Raw genomic sequence first — 20,696 nt, forward strand, 5'->3', positions numbered from 1 at the left:
GCGGAGGACGTCATATACAATATCACAACAATTGAATAGTAGTAATCAAAGCAACAACAACCATTGTATTAATAATATAGAGTTTACATTGTATTTGATTCACATATGATTGGCTTTAAAAGTAAATAGCAAAACAAAGACTTGAAGTTACTATGCTCCGTCTTCTCGAAACCTGTGCATGTACCTGTCTACTAGTTTCCTGAGAATACAAGTGATTTTGAAAGTGTATCAACATTTAAGTTGGTGAGTTCATAAGCATTTTGTTTTTAGAAAATAAGTTCTTTATTCCTTGAAAATGTTCGTATGTTCCTCCAGAAAATCCTAGATTTTCTTAATAAGAAATGTGACCATAATAGTTCCTTCTATAATCACTTAGTTTATACTAGCTATATATAAACTAATATTGAACGGACAGTTGAATGTGTGGATCTGCCCTAAGCCCACAACCAAACAAGGAATAGGAAGTACGGCGGAAATCACACATTCCACTGTCTATCGGATATTCTTTATATATAACCCTAACATATAAGCTAAGGAACCATAGAATTAACAATTAAGAGTCCTTTATGTTATACTAATTTGTAAATAAGTTTTGAACCTTTTGTAAATATGTTCCTAGTCCCACTCGCTCTACTGTAAAATATTATTTTCGGTAAGTAATCGTATTTGTTTCCAAAAAGTTGAATTGTAAACTGTTTTCTTGTAAAATAATGATGTTTATCCTGGAAAATCCTATATTTTCCATAAAACCGAATTGTAGTTTTAAACGTTCCAAGACCGAAAAGTACAAGTATAATTGTAATACTTAATTGAATGATGCGTAGTTTTATTCATAAGTAAAACTAACTGAAGACGTGTTTGCACTGTAAACTAGATGTGATGTTCATACCCTCCTATGATCACTTAGTACATACGAGATATATAAAATCGAGATCGAATAGACAATCAAATGAGTGAATCTGCCCTAAGCCCACAACCAAACAAGGAACAGGAAATGTGGCGGAAATCACACATTCCACTGTCTACTAGACATAAATTTTATATAACCTTGATGTATATACTAAGTAATCATAGAGTTAATACCCTTTAAGACTGTTTTGAAGATATATCATTACGTAAATATTTAGTTAATGCTTATTGTGAGAGTTCATTATAACCATACTAATATGACTAATGGCCTACAGGACGTTCTTTAGGCGTCGGAAAGTTATGACATTTGTCACCCCACAACTTCCGTTCCAACTGTAGCTAACAGTCAGGGCGTGGGATTGTCAGTCCCATATAGATCTATACACAAACTCACGCTCTCCCTCCAGGAGACTCTGGTTATAACTCAGGATTTTAATGGGTACCATGTTTGGTACAACGAAGCAAGTGGCTCACAGTCCTGTATTAACTAATTTACATAAAGTGTGTTCAAGTTTCCTTAAATTGTTAATGTTTGTATTATCCTTCTTTAATGTTCACAATATATAAAATAATCGTAATTTTATCTAATCATTCTTTAACTCAAGAGAGTAAAGATAATGTGTATGTTCCCCAAACTATACCTATTATAGTTTAAACTGTAAGTTTTCCGTATTTTGTTATAAACTTTGTAAAATAGCACGTATGTTCCATAAACTATACATATTATAGTTTATATGTTTGTTCCATTGGTGTGAAAACCGTTACGTCTTAACATGTTTTGTAAATCTTTGTAAATTTATTAACGGTAAGAAAGCATTCTAAGCAATTTATATTTTTAAACACAAGATTTCTTGTAATTTACTTGTATCCCCCCCCCCCCCCTAAAAGCATTGAAAAAGCTTGGAAAAATATGGGGGTATGAACTCACCTTGAGTGTAATTGCGGTTAGAATCTAACTAGAAACAGTTAGCGGTTCGTCGTTGACAGGCTCGGGAAGGGAAACGGCATTCGAAAACGAGGGAGAATGAAAGGAGAAGGTGTAAGGAATGAATGGGCTTTGATCGCTATTTATAGGCTGTTCTCGGCCAATCCACGTCGTGGAATACATATAGTCATGTCGTGGACTTCCATGAGTCACCCCGTAGCTTTAACACGTGTTTTCTAGCCTTGATTAGTGTCCCTGAAAATTTCCATGTCGTGGACCTTATTTCCACGTCGTGGAGCATGGCTGATTAGGGTTTCTACCACGTGTCATGCTCTTAGACTGCTACATCTTCGAAAGGTCATAACTTTTGCATACGAACTCTGTTTTTGACGTTCTTTATATCCACGCATAGGTGGAGACGTACTCTACAACTTTCATTTAGATCACTAAGGCTAAAAATGAATCTATCGTAAACTCACTTTTTACGATTCCCGGTGTCGTGCCCGTTTTGTCGCGAAACTTCGACAGGTCATAACTTCTTTGTTATAACTCGGATTTCGACGTTATTTATATGTACGGAAACCTTGTGACATATACTACAACTTAGTTAAGATTATTTATTCTAAATAATCCTCTATCAAAAAGTCATTTTTGACGCTTATTGTCTCTAAATTGACTAGCCCGAATCTGCGGGCGTTACAATTATCTCCCCCTTACGATGATTATGTTATGAATTCACTAGTACATGATTGAAGTTTAGACCTAGTTTGGTCTAGAATTTTCCAGTTGTCACAGTATTCCTCTCCAGCTCCTGCACCCTATCAGACAACATCCTCACATCCCTCCTCAATGATATTAGTTCAACTTTAGTGCAATGTATATTGTCATCATGTCGGGCTACTCGCAGAATCAACACTGAGATCCCCCTATCAGTAGGGTCCTCTGGAATGGGAACCCGTCGTGGTGTTTGGGAGGCTCTCCAACATCGTAAATCCTGATACTCTCTTCTTCAATCCACTCGTCTACATGTGGGGTCCACTTATAGGTGGGGTAAGGCTTCTTTTATGACCTAAGTGATGATGGAGGCGAGGATGTTCACTTCCCGGATGGAGTAGGGACAAATTTTCTTAGTGTGGTTATCGTCCTGGGCCCCGAAGCATGAATTTTGAAGGATCGGTTAGAAGATAGGGATAGTGTTGTCTTAATCTCCCGGTACGGCTCTGACTCAGTAGTGTCCTCCTCCTACGTCTCAGCATGCTCAATAGGGTCATCATAGAAAGATGAATCCGGATAAGGTGAGCTATCTGTTGGTTCCGCACCGAACTCCTCGTCATGCTGCTTATTATTCTCAATGGGTTCCTCTTCGTCTTCAAACTGCTCATCATCATCCTCAACTGATATTAGGAAACGGGTAAAGGCATCATCAGATCGTAATCACTATCCTTCCCTGGTGTGTGTGGCACAACTAGGTCCTCTTCCGGTAAAGGATACGATACCCAAGCCTATATGTCCTCCATATCACTCCGATACCTTGCATAAGACATTAAATAGGAAGATGTTTATGAGAGATAGTATAAGAATCATAAGATACATATAATTTCCTATTATAAGTATATAGTAGATAGTATCGTATCTCCTGTGATTCTCTATATGGGGGTATGTCGGATACCTGACTCTAATCCCTTAATCTAGGTATCCTCAAGGTGTACCATTCCAAAATAAGTGTTGAATCCTCTCGTAATAGGTCTTGATCTAAGACTCCAATCTTTAGTAACTCGATCTAGGCTACCGATCCAAATATCCTCAAGATCTAGTCCTCGACCTAACTTCTTAACTAATCGCACTAAGTTATCGATCCATAAATCATTAAGCATTTAGGTTGTCAACTACGACAACCAGGTTTAGGCATGTGTCGTTCGTACCATAATAAATCTTAGTTACACATTCTAGGTCTAGTTGTGGTACGGCCGCAGTACTGTACTAACCCTAGGATTCATTTTTGACCTAAAATCTTAAGTTGCAATTTGAATGGATGATCTTTATGATATGTAGGTATATTTATAAGAGTTTATATAACTCTTTATCTAATTAGTGTTTGATTAAGGGTATTTTATTAATTTTATGTTTTGTACTTCAATACAATCAAGTAAGGATCGACCAGGTGAGAAGTGTTGGAGGGCAGGACCATTTTAGCATATAGTCGTTCTGAAATCCAGCAAGCCAAGTGACATTTCAAACTAGACACCTCTCCCGTAAGTAGTCTATCCGTATGGTAATTAATAATAATACTTTTTATTTGTTTTAACTAATTTAGAGCGTATGCCCTAGGTTACAGTCGTAGTTTCTGAGGAATTACTAGTTCGCTATAACCTGTAGCTCTGATACCAATTTGTCACACCCCCGACGTAGGGATATTGGATCACAGAGGTTGGTATATTGAACAATACACAAAAGTATAACACAAACATTAATTTTATTTATTATATATTATTTCTAGGTTACATTGTTTGGAGTTCAAGCACACATCCTGTTAGTAACTAAATATAAAGCAAACTAAAACAGCTTCCAACAACTTCCTTGATGACTTCCTTCCTTCCATAGCTACTCTCCACACTCATCTTCCTGAGAATACATGTATTTTGAAAACGTCAACATAAAGTTGGTGCGTTCATAGATTTTTATAGTTTTCAGCTTTATCCTTTTTATTTAATTTGGATTTCCTTTTTATTTTAAAAATCTTTCTTTTAAGTACATAATACCTATCCTAAACTTTTAAAATTTTTATTGAAATCCTTTTGAAATCGAATCATACAACTACTGAAGAAGTCCCTTAGGCAGTTTAAATTAAGATATGTTGAACATTATTACCATGAGCCCCTATAATCGACGTTGTGTACCGATAAATAACCCAAACACGACGCTTCATCGGACGTCGGAAAATATTACTTTTATACTTACGGAAATTATCATGTTGGTATTGTAACTAGAAATCGTATGTGGGGGTGTCAGCCTCATATAGATCTATACATATCTTCCTGGCTCTCGCAAGAGTAACGATTATAAGTTCGAGGTTTAGCCGAATTTAATCAGATTATAGGATGAATAATAACAACTCACTAACATGTGTTTGCCTAATCTTAAGTATGATTATCATTTTATCTTTTCTTTACTTAATCTTTCTTTGATATCATAATTATTCATATATATCCTTAATCATATATATAATAATTATCTTTTATAGAGTTTATTTGATATGTTATGGTACAGTTAAGTACATTACATATCCTTACGTTTTCTTCCATAATTATAACTTTATATATACTACCTCCGTCCCAAATTGATAGTCCACTTTTGACTTATGAGGTCTTTTTTCTTCAACTTTAACCTTAAATATTTTTGTTTTTGATAGATAATACTTGATGAAAAATATATGAATAGATTGTATTTTAAATGTTTTTTCATTCTTATAAGTTTTCTCAAGTAATATATAACACAAATAAAAATATTTAAGGTCAAAGTTGAAGAAAAAAGACTTCAAAAGTCAGAAGTAGACTATCAATTTGGGACGAAGGGAGTATATATATATATATATATATATATATATATATATATATATATATATATATATATACACACACACAATAATTATGATTATATAATAGGATATTAGGGCAAAGTAACAGCTAAGTACAATGCTTATCCTAAAACTTGGTCAACATTACTTCTAAGTACTATGTTATCCTACAAAAACGGCTAGCGTAATGACTAGGTATAATCCTTTCCTAGTATATCGGGTAGCATAACGGTTAGGCATAATATCATTTCTTAAAACTAGGCAGAGTTTCTACCAACAATTTATCCTATCGTTACATCTTGTATGTATAAACTACTAAGATATTTATAAAATATATTTTGACAAAGCAGTTTGATAAGCATGTATCCACCCCCCCCCCCCCGGTAAAATCCTTTAAAATCGTAAAAAGTGGGGCCGTAAACTCACTCTCAACGCGTGATACCGCTGGTGTAGGGTTGATTCAGGCTCGGGACTCCGGAGAACCTCGGGATTCCAGTAGCTCGATCAAAGGGGGAGAGAGTCAAAAGTTTAGAGTGTGTAGAATGAGGCTGCAGACCCTGGTATTTATAGTTGGGGTATGGACGTGTGCGCAACACAAGTATCTGTGTACGTCGCGCGTGATCATCGTGGCTCCATCCGGAAGTCGCCACATGTCACTCTCTCCTTGGACTACGTCACTCGCAATCCGATCGAATCCGGTGTCAGGTGCATGTTGCACAATGGAATGAACCTTGCGTGTACAAAATGGATTTTGAAAAATCCATATCTTATGCATACGAGCTCTGATATTTACCCTCTTTATATCCATGTGATGATCTCAACTACTACTATAACTTTCCTTTAGGTTGTTTTGGGTATTTTTGACTTTCATCCTTTTTCCTAACGGGGGTAAAAATAAATGATTTTGCAGAAATCATCTCTTTCATATGGATCCCGTTTTTAACGTTCCTTTTTCTAAAGTTCTTATCTAGAGGAGTACTACCATTCTCCTTTTTATAACTTTAGTCAAAATTTAACCAATCTCTATGTACCGTTTTGACATCATAATAATTATTTATGCGGTTGACTTTAGTTTTTTACAAAAATCATAACTTCTCCAATCGGAGTCGGATTTTTACCAATTTTATATCCTTGGAATCACTTCGACGAATATATTAACCGTTTTAAAAGACGGTACAACTTTTTAGATGCTTATTTTATTAGTCTAAACGTCGAATTATATCTAAATATGACAACACATTTGATTATATTTACTCATAAATCAAACCTTATAATGTTAAGCTATTACATTTATCGATCCCTACTATTCCTAACGGTGGTTGGTGACATAATTTTCTTGGTTGTCACAATATTATCTATATAGGATGACTACTTCATATTTTGGACTCCGGATAAGCAGCTCCTTATTCTTAATTTCCTACAGCGTCATCTGCTTCATCAAGGATCATCTGGAATGCTCTTGCCTTTGGCTTTGGCGACACATTTGGCCTCGCTGCTTCGTTTTTCTTTGGGCAGTGATTCCTAAGATGTGCTGGTTCTCCATATTTGTAACACACACTTTGGGTGCAATTGCTAGCGTAGTGACCAGTCTTTCCATAGTTAAAGCAAGTCACCTCATTGGTGCATCTCCCAAAGTGTTTCTTTCTTCACTTCTCACACCACTTTTCCTTATTGATATCCATAGACCTTTTGTCATTGGGTCTGGACTTTGAAAACGTGCTCTTTTTATCGAACCTTGAATATCCCTCAAACTTCCTTTTCTCTCCAGTTTCAACTTTTTCCAGACCTTTTTCCCTTATCTGGGTCTCTACATTCCTAGCCGCCCAGATAGTTGCTTTCAGAGTGGTCACTAGTTTCACCGTTGGACTAAAATCTGTTAGTAGTCCCATAACAAACTTATTTGCCTTGGAAAGTTCGGTGGGAACCAAGTTAGGAAGTAGCTTCATCTTTTAAGTGAAAGCTGCATCATACTCGCTGACACTCATCTTCCCTTTCTTCAGATTTTGGAATTCATTCTTGGTCTCCTGAAGATCTTGTTTAGAGCAGTATTGACTCTTTAATTCCTTAAGGAAGTTCTCCCAAGGAATCTTCCTTGCTTCTCCCTTCGGAAAGGAATCAGCCAACAAATTTAACCAACTCAATACTCCAGTCTTTAGTTGTCTGACAACTAAAATGGTATTATGTCGGTCGCTGCAATCACAAATATCAAGCACCATCTCCATCTCGGAGATCTAGTCCATGACTTCCACTGGTGTTGGACTTCCAGAAAAACTTGGTGGTTTGGATGCCATGAAGTCCTTATACTTGCATACATTCCTATCGTTTCCTCCTTTTGGGTTGATTGACTAACAGACCAACTACAGTTTCCTTCCTCTGACTGATCCTCATTCAGATCAGTTTGCACAACAAGTGAAGTAGGTTCATCCTTATTATTCTGTAGCAGTTGTCTCATCTCCTCCCTTTTATCGGCTCACATGGCCTGAATTATTTCTTGGACTCCTACCATCGTGATAGGTTTAGCTATTGGCACATATTCAGGTGAATGCTCATTCACACAAGGCTCAGGCTGTTGGTTTCCATTTCCATTTCCTAATCTGCTTCGTGTTCTTACCATGACGATCTGTACACCAAACAATCACTCAGGGTACCAGAAGTCGCGAGTATATTATGATAGAGAAGGTTTTAGTTATGCTTATACACATAATCCTTCTTATCACCTTGAAAAGTTATATGTTAGTTCTAATACGGTAATTAAACAATTAGAAGCCTAAACATATAAAATTTCCTTATCTAAGTTAAGGTCGACAATAGACTTAAATCTAATCAAGTAATAGCAATTTAGCCAATGTAACATTCTAAAATTTAAGACTAGTTTCTTAAATTATGTAAGTAAATAAATAAAAGATGATTTATGAAAATAAATCATTATGGGATAATCATATCATTTGTTGATATGAAGTTTAACAAGTTAAAAGTGGAAATGACAAAACTTCAAAGTCCAAGGACTAAAAGTGTAAAATTTGCAAAGTGAGTTGACTAAAGGGTTTACTTAATTAATGGAAAGCACTAAAAAAATATATAATGGATGGAGAAGGACTTGCTATGTCAATCTTTTAGGAAAATGTGAGAATAAATGAGATGATGGTAAAAATGGGCAAAATGCTTAAACTATAGGGACCAAATATGAGAAAGAGGGGAAATAAGATGAAAACTCTTTTCATTCTCTCTTCCATACATATTCTTCATTCAAAAGATCTCCCTAATGATGATTTTCATATTCTCTACATCTAAGGCTTGATTCAAGTGAGGAGTTGAACAACCATGCAAAGGAAAGAAGGAATCAAGGCTTGAAAGGTATAACTTCTCTTTATTTTAACCTTGAATTTGAGTTTGATAAGTGGTTTAAACCCCCAATGGCGATTTTTATGTGATTCAATGATTAGGGTTTTGGTTTCTAACCTCCCTTGAGTGGTTTTCATGGTTCTAATCTCAATCTAATCATCTTAATGATGGATTTGATGATTTGGGTAAAAAGCTCCATGAATCCTAGAAATCTAATTTAGGGATAATGCAATTGATGATGAAATTGGATTGTATTCTATGACCTAGATGATGTTTGACAACAATAAGTCCAATTGGACCGGTCAAACTCATCCATGATGGTAGAATCATGTTTAAGCTTGGATTGAAATGGATTTAGAGACAATATGATGAAACCAATGAAACCTTTGTTGTTAATCAATTAATGAGTAAAGGAAGTTAATAATCATGAATGGATACTCTTGGAATGATTTGAATGCAAGACATAAGGTGTTGCTTGATTCTTAGATTAAAATATGGAGTATTGGACTTAAGGGTAATTTAGGGACATGGAACAGAATGGAGGATTCCAATGTTATACTAGGTGCTTAGAATGAGAATTTTTGTGATAAATAATACCTAGCAACACTTAATTGAGTATACAACAAGTTGGGAAAAAACTTTGTAAACTTTGGAATGCACAAGTGAACAATGGGCAAGTTAGTCTTTCTTATGCAATATAAGGATCTATATGATCTTAAAGGTCTCAGTGAGCATTTAATGGATTAAGTAATGTTTTAAGATGATAAAACACCTCCTAAACATGTGTGAGAACCTAAATAAATGGTACAATGTGAATGGGAAAAAGGTCTTCAAGAACTATGCAAAGTAAAGTGTTATATTGAGAAAATTTGAGTTTTTTGTGTGCAGATCTCATTACACGACCGTATAATGGCAAGGCAAGTCATTACACAGGACGTGTAATAACCTGAACAATGCCACATAAATTTTTCATAACTTTCGCATACGGGATCGGATTTACGCGTGGTTTTTTTCCTACATTCATATTTTTACATAAGGAATGAGACGAGACAATAAAATTTAGTAATGGAACCCATGACGGGTATTTTGGTCATTTTAATGACTTATGTCTATATTTTATAGGTTGTGTCTAAGGGATGATTACTTATGAAGCTGAGTTAGAAGGGAGTAGCAACCTTCATCGGAGAACTAGGTGAGTACATGGTGGAATTTTCCCACTTTGGGGGTATATGGAAAAATGATTTTATGATAATGAAACACTAATGTTTGATATATGAAATGTTTTGAAATGAAAGTGACAAATGTTTTTGGAAATGAGAATTTGAAAGAATTCCTCGAACGCAAGAATGTATTTGAAAGAAAATAACGTTTTGGAAGATCGAATATTTTGAAAAGGTGTTTGAAATGTTTTGAAATATAGATGCTTTACTTTGGAAATGAGTACTTTGATACTAACATATGAAATGTGTAAAGCTTGTAAGGTAATGACAAGAAATGGAAAGTAATGACAAGAAATGGAAAGTAATGAAAAGAAATGAAAAGTAATGAAAAGAATTGGAAAGTAATGAAAAGAAAACTTCCGAGACCATGATGCCTCATAAGAGGTTTAGAAAAATCTACCAAGGTGGTACCTTCCCTGTCGCGAAGTAGATGTCCTAAGCATGATGGCTTGGTGGATTTATTTTGTTCTTTCCACCTTGGTTTTGGAAATGGGGCCTTGGTGGATTGAGTTTGTTCTTTTCACCTTGGCCTTGGAAATTATGCCTTGGTGGGTTGATTTTGTTCTTCTTACCTCGGTCTTGGAAATGATGCCTTGGTGGATTGATTTGTTCTTTCCACCTTGGTCTTTGAAATGGAAATGGAGAAGAAGCTAATGAAATGATAAGATAAGAAATGACACTTACGATGTGAAATGTTATGTTATGTTATGTATGGAAATGATTAAAAATGCTTTATGGTATGAAAATGATTGAAAATGCTTTATGATATGAAAAAGATTGAAAATGTTTTATGGTATGAATGAAATGATTTTTCATGTAAACTATGATAAATGTTTTTGGGTCACAAACCAATGTAGCTCACGAGACATTATTGTCTTACATATCTCTTTTTAATGACATGTATCTCAGGTTCTATTCAAGAAGAAAGATGATAGATGGAAGTAGAAATTATGGGATAGAGAACATAGTGGAACTTGTTAATTTCCTTAATTATTGTATGGATGTAATTCTTATTTTCTTGGTATGGTTTGTATGATGCTTAATGGTAACACTTAACTTTTAATTGTAAATGTATTTGTGGGCCTGGTTTTTAGTAAATGAGGGTTAATACCCGTATGTTTTTATAACCATAGCATTTAAAAAGTTTGTGAAAAATATTAGACTGTTACAGGAAACCTAAAGCATGCTATAAATCATTTAGCACATAACAACAAATTAGGCATCTTATCCTCAAGTACGCTAGGTCTTGTGTTAATTCAGGTGTACTACCTAGTATATAATAGACACACATCTCACGATCATCGCTTTGCATTCTAAGTTGAAGTCTAGAAAACCTCAAATATTCCTAGTTCACTTAAACACTATGACATCCCCATTTTTACGGATCGAAAAGGCATTTTATTTATGCTTATTTTAAAATAGAGTATTCCTTATATTAAGGAATTTGTCTCGTAAAAGTATTTCCGAAGAAATTTTTTCATTGATTATTAAAACTTGGGATGTCATAATTGATACAAGAAACATAAGCATAAATGTAGTCGTTATAAGCCTTACAACATAATATTATACTATGGCCTATATATCCTCGAATCTCTCATCAGATCCAAACACCACTATCCATGTACCTTGGTACTACTTCATGTGATACAAAGAAAACTGAGTGGGTAAGGATTGGGAGCCTGGTGAGCACATAGGGCTTTTAACCCACAATAATATAATTAATTTGTTTTAGTTATATATTTCACATCAATCAAATAACCCGATTACCCATTCCCATTATTCTCACTCCCTGATCCTAAATCGATGATCTCAAGGGGTCTATCCTAAAGGATTTCTATGTAGACAATGCTGCCTCGGGCATTCCTTAGCAACATATGTTACTAAGACAATCACGGGGTGAACTGAGTACCCTCAAAAATAGTTCATTCATACCTACAGGTCGTAGTCCTGTCCGTATGTGGATTCCTCAACACCTACAGGTCGGGGATCTGCCTGTGTATAGTGCAGTAGCACCTACAGGTCGTAGACCTATTTGTGTATGATTCATCAATACCTACAGGTCGTAGACCTATCCGCAAAATAATTTATTAACATCTACAGGTTGTAAACTTGTCCATGTATGATTGATTAACACCTATAGGTTGTAAACCCTCCCGTGCATCGCTTATACACATCTACAGGTTGCAAGCCTATCCATATTTTACCCGACTTGTATAGAATAGTATGTGGATCATCAATAACCTACTAGGTGACTACATTGCTAGTTTAGTATTATTATAAAAGTCATGGCCTCTCATCATTATTTTCATTTCTCTTTACCATTCACTACTCCATACATTGTAAGTATGAAAATACATAAATGGTTAACTAAAGTCATCTCATATAGTTTCATTTAACACAGAAGGTCTTAATCACATATAATAGGCACATATAACACTTAATTATCTAAATACTTCATATTTATGTGTAAGATGAAGGTAACTATGCACCCACTTGTTAAAAGTGGATGACTAGTGATTTAGGCAGCGCTTCGCCTAACACCTTGAATTTTCCTTTGATGTGGCCTAGGTACGAATATAACTAAGTTTTAGTCTTATTTTCCTGGTGATTAATGATGGTCTAGATTCCTCACTAATATCAATGTCTGCATCAATATCTATCAAATAAGGAACAATCATGTAGGATCATATTGGAGGTAGGGTCTGTTTGGTATACAAAATATATTGTTTGGAAATCTCACTTTAAACACCTCACTAAATCCAACATAGACATCATTCTCGTAAGTAGATCAATCGGTATAATGACTTGGAATCACTGATAAATCTTATTTATAGGTTCATAATAACGATTAGGAACATAAATATAAGTTAGAATTTTAGCAAAAACCAGGAAATTATGCGGGCAAAATATCGACCGGGAGGCTTCTATTTCCTGATCCCTCTTATGCACTAGAGCTCGCTATTGATCAATAAAAAAACCCCTAAATTTGGATCTAGAGAAATTGGGAGGATTTGAGAGTGTTTGGAAGGTTTGGCATGAGAAATAAGCTACAAATGTGGAGTATATATAGGTTGAAGGGGCACGTCACACACAAACAATAAGTGAGTCGCACCTTAGGGTGGTGTTGGCCCATTCGTCTTCCGCCACGTGTCGCAACCCATTTCAGCCACATCCCTTTCTTCTAGAAGTTGCCATTTGTCACTATTTCTTAGGTCCACGTGTCATAATCTTGTGGTGCCACTTCATTGTGTCCCTTGGAGAGGGCAGCTACCTGACATGACCACGTGGCTCTACCAGGTGCTGCCAGTCATCAGTCCAGGTAAATTCTCATAGATCTTCAGACCGCCATAACTTTCGCATACTAGCTTCATTTTTTATGTTCTTTATATCCCCAAAATCCTCTTTACAAGCTCTACAACTTTTATTAAGGTCTCAACAACTAATTTTCACTCCAACTAAAATTCATATTTAGACCGATTTAGATTGTTAAAGTTTGTGCAAAATTCATAACTCCTTCATACGAACTCCGTTTTCGACTGTCTTTATATCGATGGGCTCATATTCATAAGATCTTCAACTCTGGTTTGAATTGTTTCGGCGAACAATCAACTGATTTGAATTTCGATTTTTGTATCCGCACTAATGCAATGAAACTTCGAAAAATCATAAGTTCCTCATACAAAGTCAGATTTAGACGTTCTCTATGTAAAAGCTCTCTCTTTTATGATTAATACGCCTTTCGTTTTGATTAGTTATGCTAATAAGCAAGTTAAATCCAATTCACTTTTTACGATGCGCATAGTAGTGTCGGTTTAATCGTGAAACTTCGAAGAAGCATAACTTCTTCATACGAAGTCGGATTTTAGAGTTCTTTATATATACGGAATCCTTTTCACATCTACTATAACTTTGGTTAATATTAATTATCCTAAATAATATTTTATCAAAATCATATATTTTATCGCTCACACGATGAATAATTATTACTTATTATATATCTTAAATGTCTGGCCAAAATTTTTGGGTGTAACATACTTGGGGAAGCAAACCTAAGAAGGTGAAAGTGAATTAGACCTTAAGTGAGGGTCAAAATCCCTAAAGATTGCAGAAGGCGAGAAAAATTTGTTTGATTTGAGTTGAGCAATATCATGATCGGAGAAGGTTGAAACCTCATCCTCAGGTTTTTCCAAGCAACATTGATTGACGAAATTATCAATGATTGCAGTTTTAGAACGGAAATTCTTTTTCTCCGTTTTCACAGAAGAATAGAAAGAAAGGGGTCAAGAAACATACCTAAGGGAAGATGCAGAAGTTCGGATGAGAATTCTCGGGAATATGAGAAGCAAAAAACGATGACGTTCTGAACATGGAGATAAGTGCCACATCGTATCAATATCTCATCGACCATATTATTTGAATTTTAAATTTTATTTCAAATCCGACTTTATCTCTAAATCTAAATTTTAAGGAGCCATTATTATGGGTGTAAATTCTCATTAAAATCTTGTGCAAGATTCAGGACAACATCATAGATAAGATCTTGACTAACATCTTGATCAAGATACTAAAGATTACTAACTCTCATGTTTGCTCTTTATTTATTTACTTCTTTGATTTTGGTCATTAATGTGTCAATAAAGACCAGTCAAATCGGAATTAGAACCAGAAACATGAAGAAAAGATTTAGTCATCTCAAAAAGCGGGATAAGGGAAGATTGATAATCAAGAATCCCAAAAGAGAAGATAATGTAGAGATTATAGGGATATAGTTGATAGGTTTTATACATAACAAAATCATATTTTTAGGCGGAAAAATAAAACCCTAACTTTCCGTACACCCTAAAGGATCTATGTTCTCACTATGATTTGCAAACAACAATATAAATTCAAGAGCCCTAAAGTATATTGCTATTTTCGATTTAGGAGAAGGGTTATTAGAAAACATACCTTTTAATTTATTAATGAAAATAAACTTGAATTCCTTCTTTGTAGAACTTCAGAAAGCCAACACCGGAAATCTAGTGCCTCTGATGGCTCACACCCAAACACTAGAAGTTGGAGGCTATTGAAGAGAGAGGAGAGGGGAGAGGATTTTTGGTTCTTCCTTGGTATGAGGGATGGCCGAAATTTCAAAGCGCAAGGACCCTTTATATAGGTGACTAGAGGGGATTGGATAAGACATGTTTCCTTGGATAAGAGTTATCCCTTTTGTTTTCACCCCAAGTTTCTTTAGATCCCAAGAAAGGCTCTAGAAACTATCTAGAACTCTTCCTATATTTCTTCCAACCCTAGGAAGTTCTAGAATTTTTCCAATTCTCAACTTTTGAACATTGTCACCTTTGGTCCTTCCACTTTTAATTATTCCAATTAATCCCAAAATTAATTCCAATTAATTTTTGAGTAATTTATAATTAAACAATTTAATTTTGAATTAATATATTTTTCTCAAAACATATTAAAAAATTATTTATTTTTATTTATAATTAATTTTTTAACCATTTAATAAATTAATAAATCAGCCTCTTTCTCTCCAAACAGCATTCCAGTCTCTTACTAGGTTTGAGGGCAACCCAAAAGGACTTTGCTAATAATTTATGTTTAAAATAATTTAGTTAATGGCTTAGACACCTAATACAACAATAAATTATACCCTTTCGGAAATCTTTGTATAAATTAGCGGTTAATGTCACAAAAGCACACACACGAACACTTTCTTTTTGCTTTTAATCTATAATAGAACTCACACTACTTCGTACTTGTTTGATTATTCAATAAAACATCAAAGGAAACATGAATATTTCTGACTCTAGAGGTTTTATGTTGTAGATCTCAATCGAGATCAAGGGCTTTCCTCGTAATTCTTCTGTCTTGTATCTTGGAATCTTATCCAATATCCCGATTACAATACCATAACCTTTACTAATTTGGTTTATATTTACTTTGTATATTTTTGACCAAAACAGTTAGCTCATATATACTCTAACTTTGTCGTCGAATTTGATACAATCTCTTTCTTGGAACGCCACCAAGTTACTTCTCCTTCATTCATCAAGAACATGAATCCCGACTGTGAATGATAATTGTCTCGGTCTGTCTGGAAACTGGCTTTAGTGTAACCCTTTACATTTTGTTCTTTGTACTACCATTGAACAAGAACATATCATTCGCCCTCAATATATACTTGAGAGTATTCTTGATTGCGATCCAACGATTTTTGCCTAGGTTTTCTTATAACGACTAGTCATGCTCGAGGCACATGAAACATCGGGCCGAGTCCATAGCGTGGAATACATGATTGATCATGTAGCAAAAGCATATGGGAATGGACTCATCCTTTATAGTTCTTCATTAGAACTCGGACACCGAGTCTTAATCAATGTCATGTCATGTTGCGTAGGCACCATACCATTCTTAGAATATTGCATCTTGAATTTCTTCAAGATCTTATCTAAGTATGTACTGTAGCTTAACCCAATTAATCATTTAGATCTATATCTATATATCTTTATACCAAGTACATATGTTTCGTCCCCCAAGTCCTTCATAGAGAAACATTTACCAAGCCAAGCTTTTATACTTTGCAATGTTAGGACATTGTTTTCTATGAGTAGTATGTCATTGACATACAATACATGGTAGACAACAAAACGCTCCTACTAGCTATAATATATTAAGCATGACTCATTCTCTTCTCGAAAATCCATACTCTTTGACTTTCTCAACAAAACAAAGATTTAAGTTATGAAATGTTTGTTTAAGTCCATAAATGGAACTCTCAAACTCACACACTCTATTAGGATAATTAGACTGTATAAGCCTTTTATGTTCGTGTCATATACACATCTTATGAGAGTTTTCCGTTATGGAAAGCGGTTTTACATCTATTTTACATATTTCATAATCATGAAATGTTGCTATGGCAAAACAATATCTTAATAAACTTAATCCTCTCCACTGGCTAGAACGTTTTCTTATAGTCAATTCTATGAGTCCGAGTGTAACCCTTTGCAACTAGTCAATCTTTGAATGTTTTTATATTCCCATCAATATAGGTATTCTTCTTGAAGAGTTACTTACACCCAACGATTTTAATGATAGATGTAGGATCAAAAAAGTTCAAAATTTGGTTATCATACATGAACTGAATCTCGCTCTCCATCGCTTTTTGTCATTTAGCAGCCTTTGGGGCCTACCATGGCTTCTTGATAACTATTTAGCTTATCTTTGCCAAGTAGTGTGTCATAGCCCTTAGTAATATGGAAACCATAAAACTCAGGAGCACGACACTCTCTATCAGATCTACGAGGATGGTGTAGAGGTAAGTTCAAATTATTCAACAGGTATTTCAACTTCTAGTTGAGTGTTAGGGCCAACTCCATGTTCTTTATTGGTTTACTCTTGAATCTCATCAAGATCAATATGGCTCTGACTAGTTCCATTAGATATCAGCTCCCTCTCTCGAGATACTGCTCTTTGAGAAACAAATACTTTGTTCTCAGAGGGTTTGTAAAATAAATATCCAAAGGACTTATCGGGATACCCAATAAAGAAACACTTTTCTGATTCAGGTTCAAACTTGTCAAGTGCTTAGCGACGGACGAAAGCCTCATAACCCCAGACTTTTGTATGTGCTAGTGAGGGACGAACCCCACTCTACATTTCAGAAGGTATCTTTAAAACCTTCTTAGTTGGTACAATGTTAAGAACATAAGCAATAATCTTTAATTAAGTATGTCTTTATAATTTAATTCTAGTACTTTATAGCAGCATGCCTTTGTAAAAAGACTATCATCTTCTCCCTTTAATAATGACTTTTTGACATACTTAAAGTTTAAGATTTGTTGTATCAAAAAACTATTGCCTCATAGGATCAAAATAAATAGTTGATTAACCAGCAATAACTATATTACTCTTCATAATCTTTATGCAAATTACAAAACACAAATAATCAACGGATTTCACTTTGATAAACGATATAGACATTTCAGATTTTGTTGTTTCTTTTGAAATTTTAATATGTTATAATTCCAAATTAAATTAAATTTATTTATATGATTATTATTTAGAATTTAACTTTTGTTCCAAGGACCCCCAAAGTAGGCTTGCACAAAAAAACCGGTTTACAATCCGAACCGGTGGCCGAACCGAAAACCGGTTCACCCTTGAACCGGTCCACTGTTGAACCGATCCGATGTCGAACCGAACAGCCGGTTTGTAGTGATTAGGACTTCTAGCCATTCGAACCGGTTTTGAACCGGTTTATGCTGAACCGGTCTAGAAAACCGGTTTTGAACTGATTTTGAACCGGTCTTGAACCGGTCTTGAACCGTTCTTACAAACTAACGATGCATATATTAGCCATGATATCCTAAGAAACAAAGCAAACATTGTAAAAAAGAAGCAATTCCGTCCGATTTTTTTTGAAATGGTTCACCGAAACGGTTTTGAACCGGTTTAGGAACCGGTTTATGGTGAACCGATTTGAGGTGAACCGGTTTGTACTGAACCGAACCGGTTTGTATATGTTCGAATTATTTTGGTGATGAACCGGTTTGAAACCGAACCGGTTTAGGGGTGAACCGGTTTTTGACTTCGTTGACCAGAACCGAACCGGTTTTTTGAACCGGTCCGGTTCAAAAAAAAAACCGGTTTGTGCATGCCTACCCCAAAGTAATGATGTATGTCTGGGCCAGTTGGCTTCGAGTTTTGGGCTTTGATTGGGCAAACTTTCCCTATCATCAACTTTAAAACTCTTAAGAGTAAATAAAATTTATTCCTTGCCCATGTAGGACGCAACGAAAAGCGTACTTATTTAGTTGTTTATAAGTTATATAAACTACGAACATAAATAAGTTCCAAAATGTCGCTTTCACATTCACTAGTATAGACGATTAACAGTACTATATGATGTAACCAATGTGTGGCATCAACCATTATGATTTCGTTAAAGTAATTCGACAATAAAAAACTTTCATAGTAATGTTAGGTAAGTGTTGTAATTTCTAAAGGTTGAAATTTTTTGAAAAATGCCAAAAAATAGATAAATAAATTATAAGCAAGAGGACAAGAGGTTAGCTCTCAAGCATCGGTTTTTTTGGTTCTTAGAACATCCCGAGAAGTTTTCTTTTTTTACTATTTCTTTGTCGTTAGAATTAATTGCTTATGAAGTTAATAGATCAACGTTCGGTCGACCAATCTTATGGTTTTGATGGTTCAATCAGTTTCAAATGGTCGGAAGAAAACCTGGATGACATCATTATTACATCATAATTATTTTTAATATTATAAATTTAAAAAATATATATACAAAAACTCCTCTAAAATTAAGTTTTAAAAAAGCAAGATGCAAGAAAAAACGTTCTATTTTATATACAAAGTTCCAATGAAATTATCTTAGGTTTAATTATAGGAAACTTAACTTAAAAAAAAACATCTTATTTCCTAAAACCAATGTTTAGGTACTTGAGCTGGTAATGGACGAACTAGCTTTTTGTACGGTTGATTTCACTGGTTTGTATACAGGCGGTTTTTGGCATTCAAAAAACCGGCAACCTAATTAGGAGTAGTATATATGTGTAACCATTTTTTTAATATATGAAAATACAGTAACTTGACTGGTCCCGGTTTAACTAACTGGTTCAATCCGATTTTCAAAGCAAATAATAATGAGTTTTTAGATGTTTATTTGCTTATTGCGGTTTGACATTGCTAATAAGTTATTTTTAGTAGAGTAAATTACACGATTCGACCCTCGTTCAAGTGTTAAATTGCACGTTTAGTCCTTATTTTCAAAAATTAACTCGGACCGTTCCTTTAATATTTGTTTCTCACTCGGACCATCCCTGACGGACATAAAATGACTATTTTACCCTTTTATTTTATTTTTTAATATATTTTTTGATTTGTTTATTATTAACAATTAAAAAGAAAAATAAAAATAATGCCTACCACCACAAACCCACAATCTCTACCCTAACCTCACTCATAACCCTCTATCCTTTCATCTTCACTGTATCTTCTATTTGTGTTGCCGGAGCTAGAGAAAAATGGGTCGCCAGAGATATCATCGCCGTCGCCGGAGCTGCTGGGAGAGAGCAAAAGAAGAGCATTACTTCGTTGGAGATATCTTCTCGTTCCCCTTCCCTTTCCCCTTTTCCTTCGGCCTTCCCAAACCACACCATCACCACCACCTCTTATCCATTCAAATCCGACCACCATCGCATATTTGTCATTGACAGATGCCCACCACCATCGCCGCACCTCCGACTAGCGAACCTAGAAGGAAAAAGAAGTACAAATTATATGGGTTGTTGGACGTTATGGGTAATGGTTTCCAAATTCATGGCGTCGAATTTCAGATCGAGGATTTCCGACGGATTGAGGTGGTTTCTAGCGTTCAAATTGGAGAGGAGGAAGGTTTCCGGCGTCTGATGACACCCTTCCGACATCACCAAGAACACACCATCACCTGTGTTTCGCACGTACTGAAGACACCGTCTGCCGTCGTCTCCCTCTTTCTCCCTACTCCCGACAACAACCAAAACCCTAACTAACCAGTGCCTCCTCTGCCCTTCTTCTCCATTTCCTTCGAAATTTAAACCCTAGCTCAGTGTTGGTAACATAAGCAACCCCATCAGTGTAGACGACACCGCCCATCTGCCTCCCTGACGCCAGGAACAGTCGCTGCACCACTGTCGCCTTCCTCCCCATCGGGATCCAACACCAT

The sequence above is a fragment of the Lactuca virosa genome, chromosome 8, assembly GCF_052849685.1.
Source record: "Lactuca virosa cultivar CGN04683 chromosome 8, Lactuca_virosa_CGN04683_v6, whole genome shotgun sequence".
In the NCBI taxonomy this organism is placed as follows: domain Eukaryota; kingdom Viridiplantae; phylum Streptophyta; class Magnoliopsida; order Asterales; family Asteraceae; genus Lactuca; species Lactuca virosa.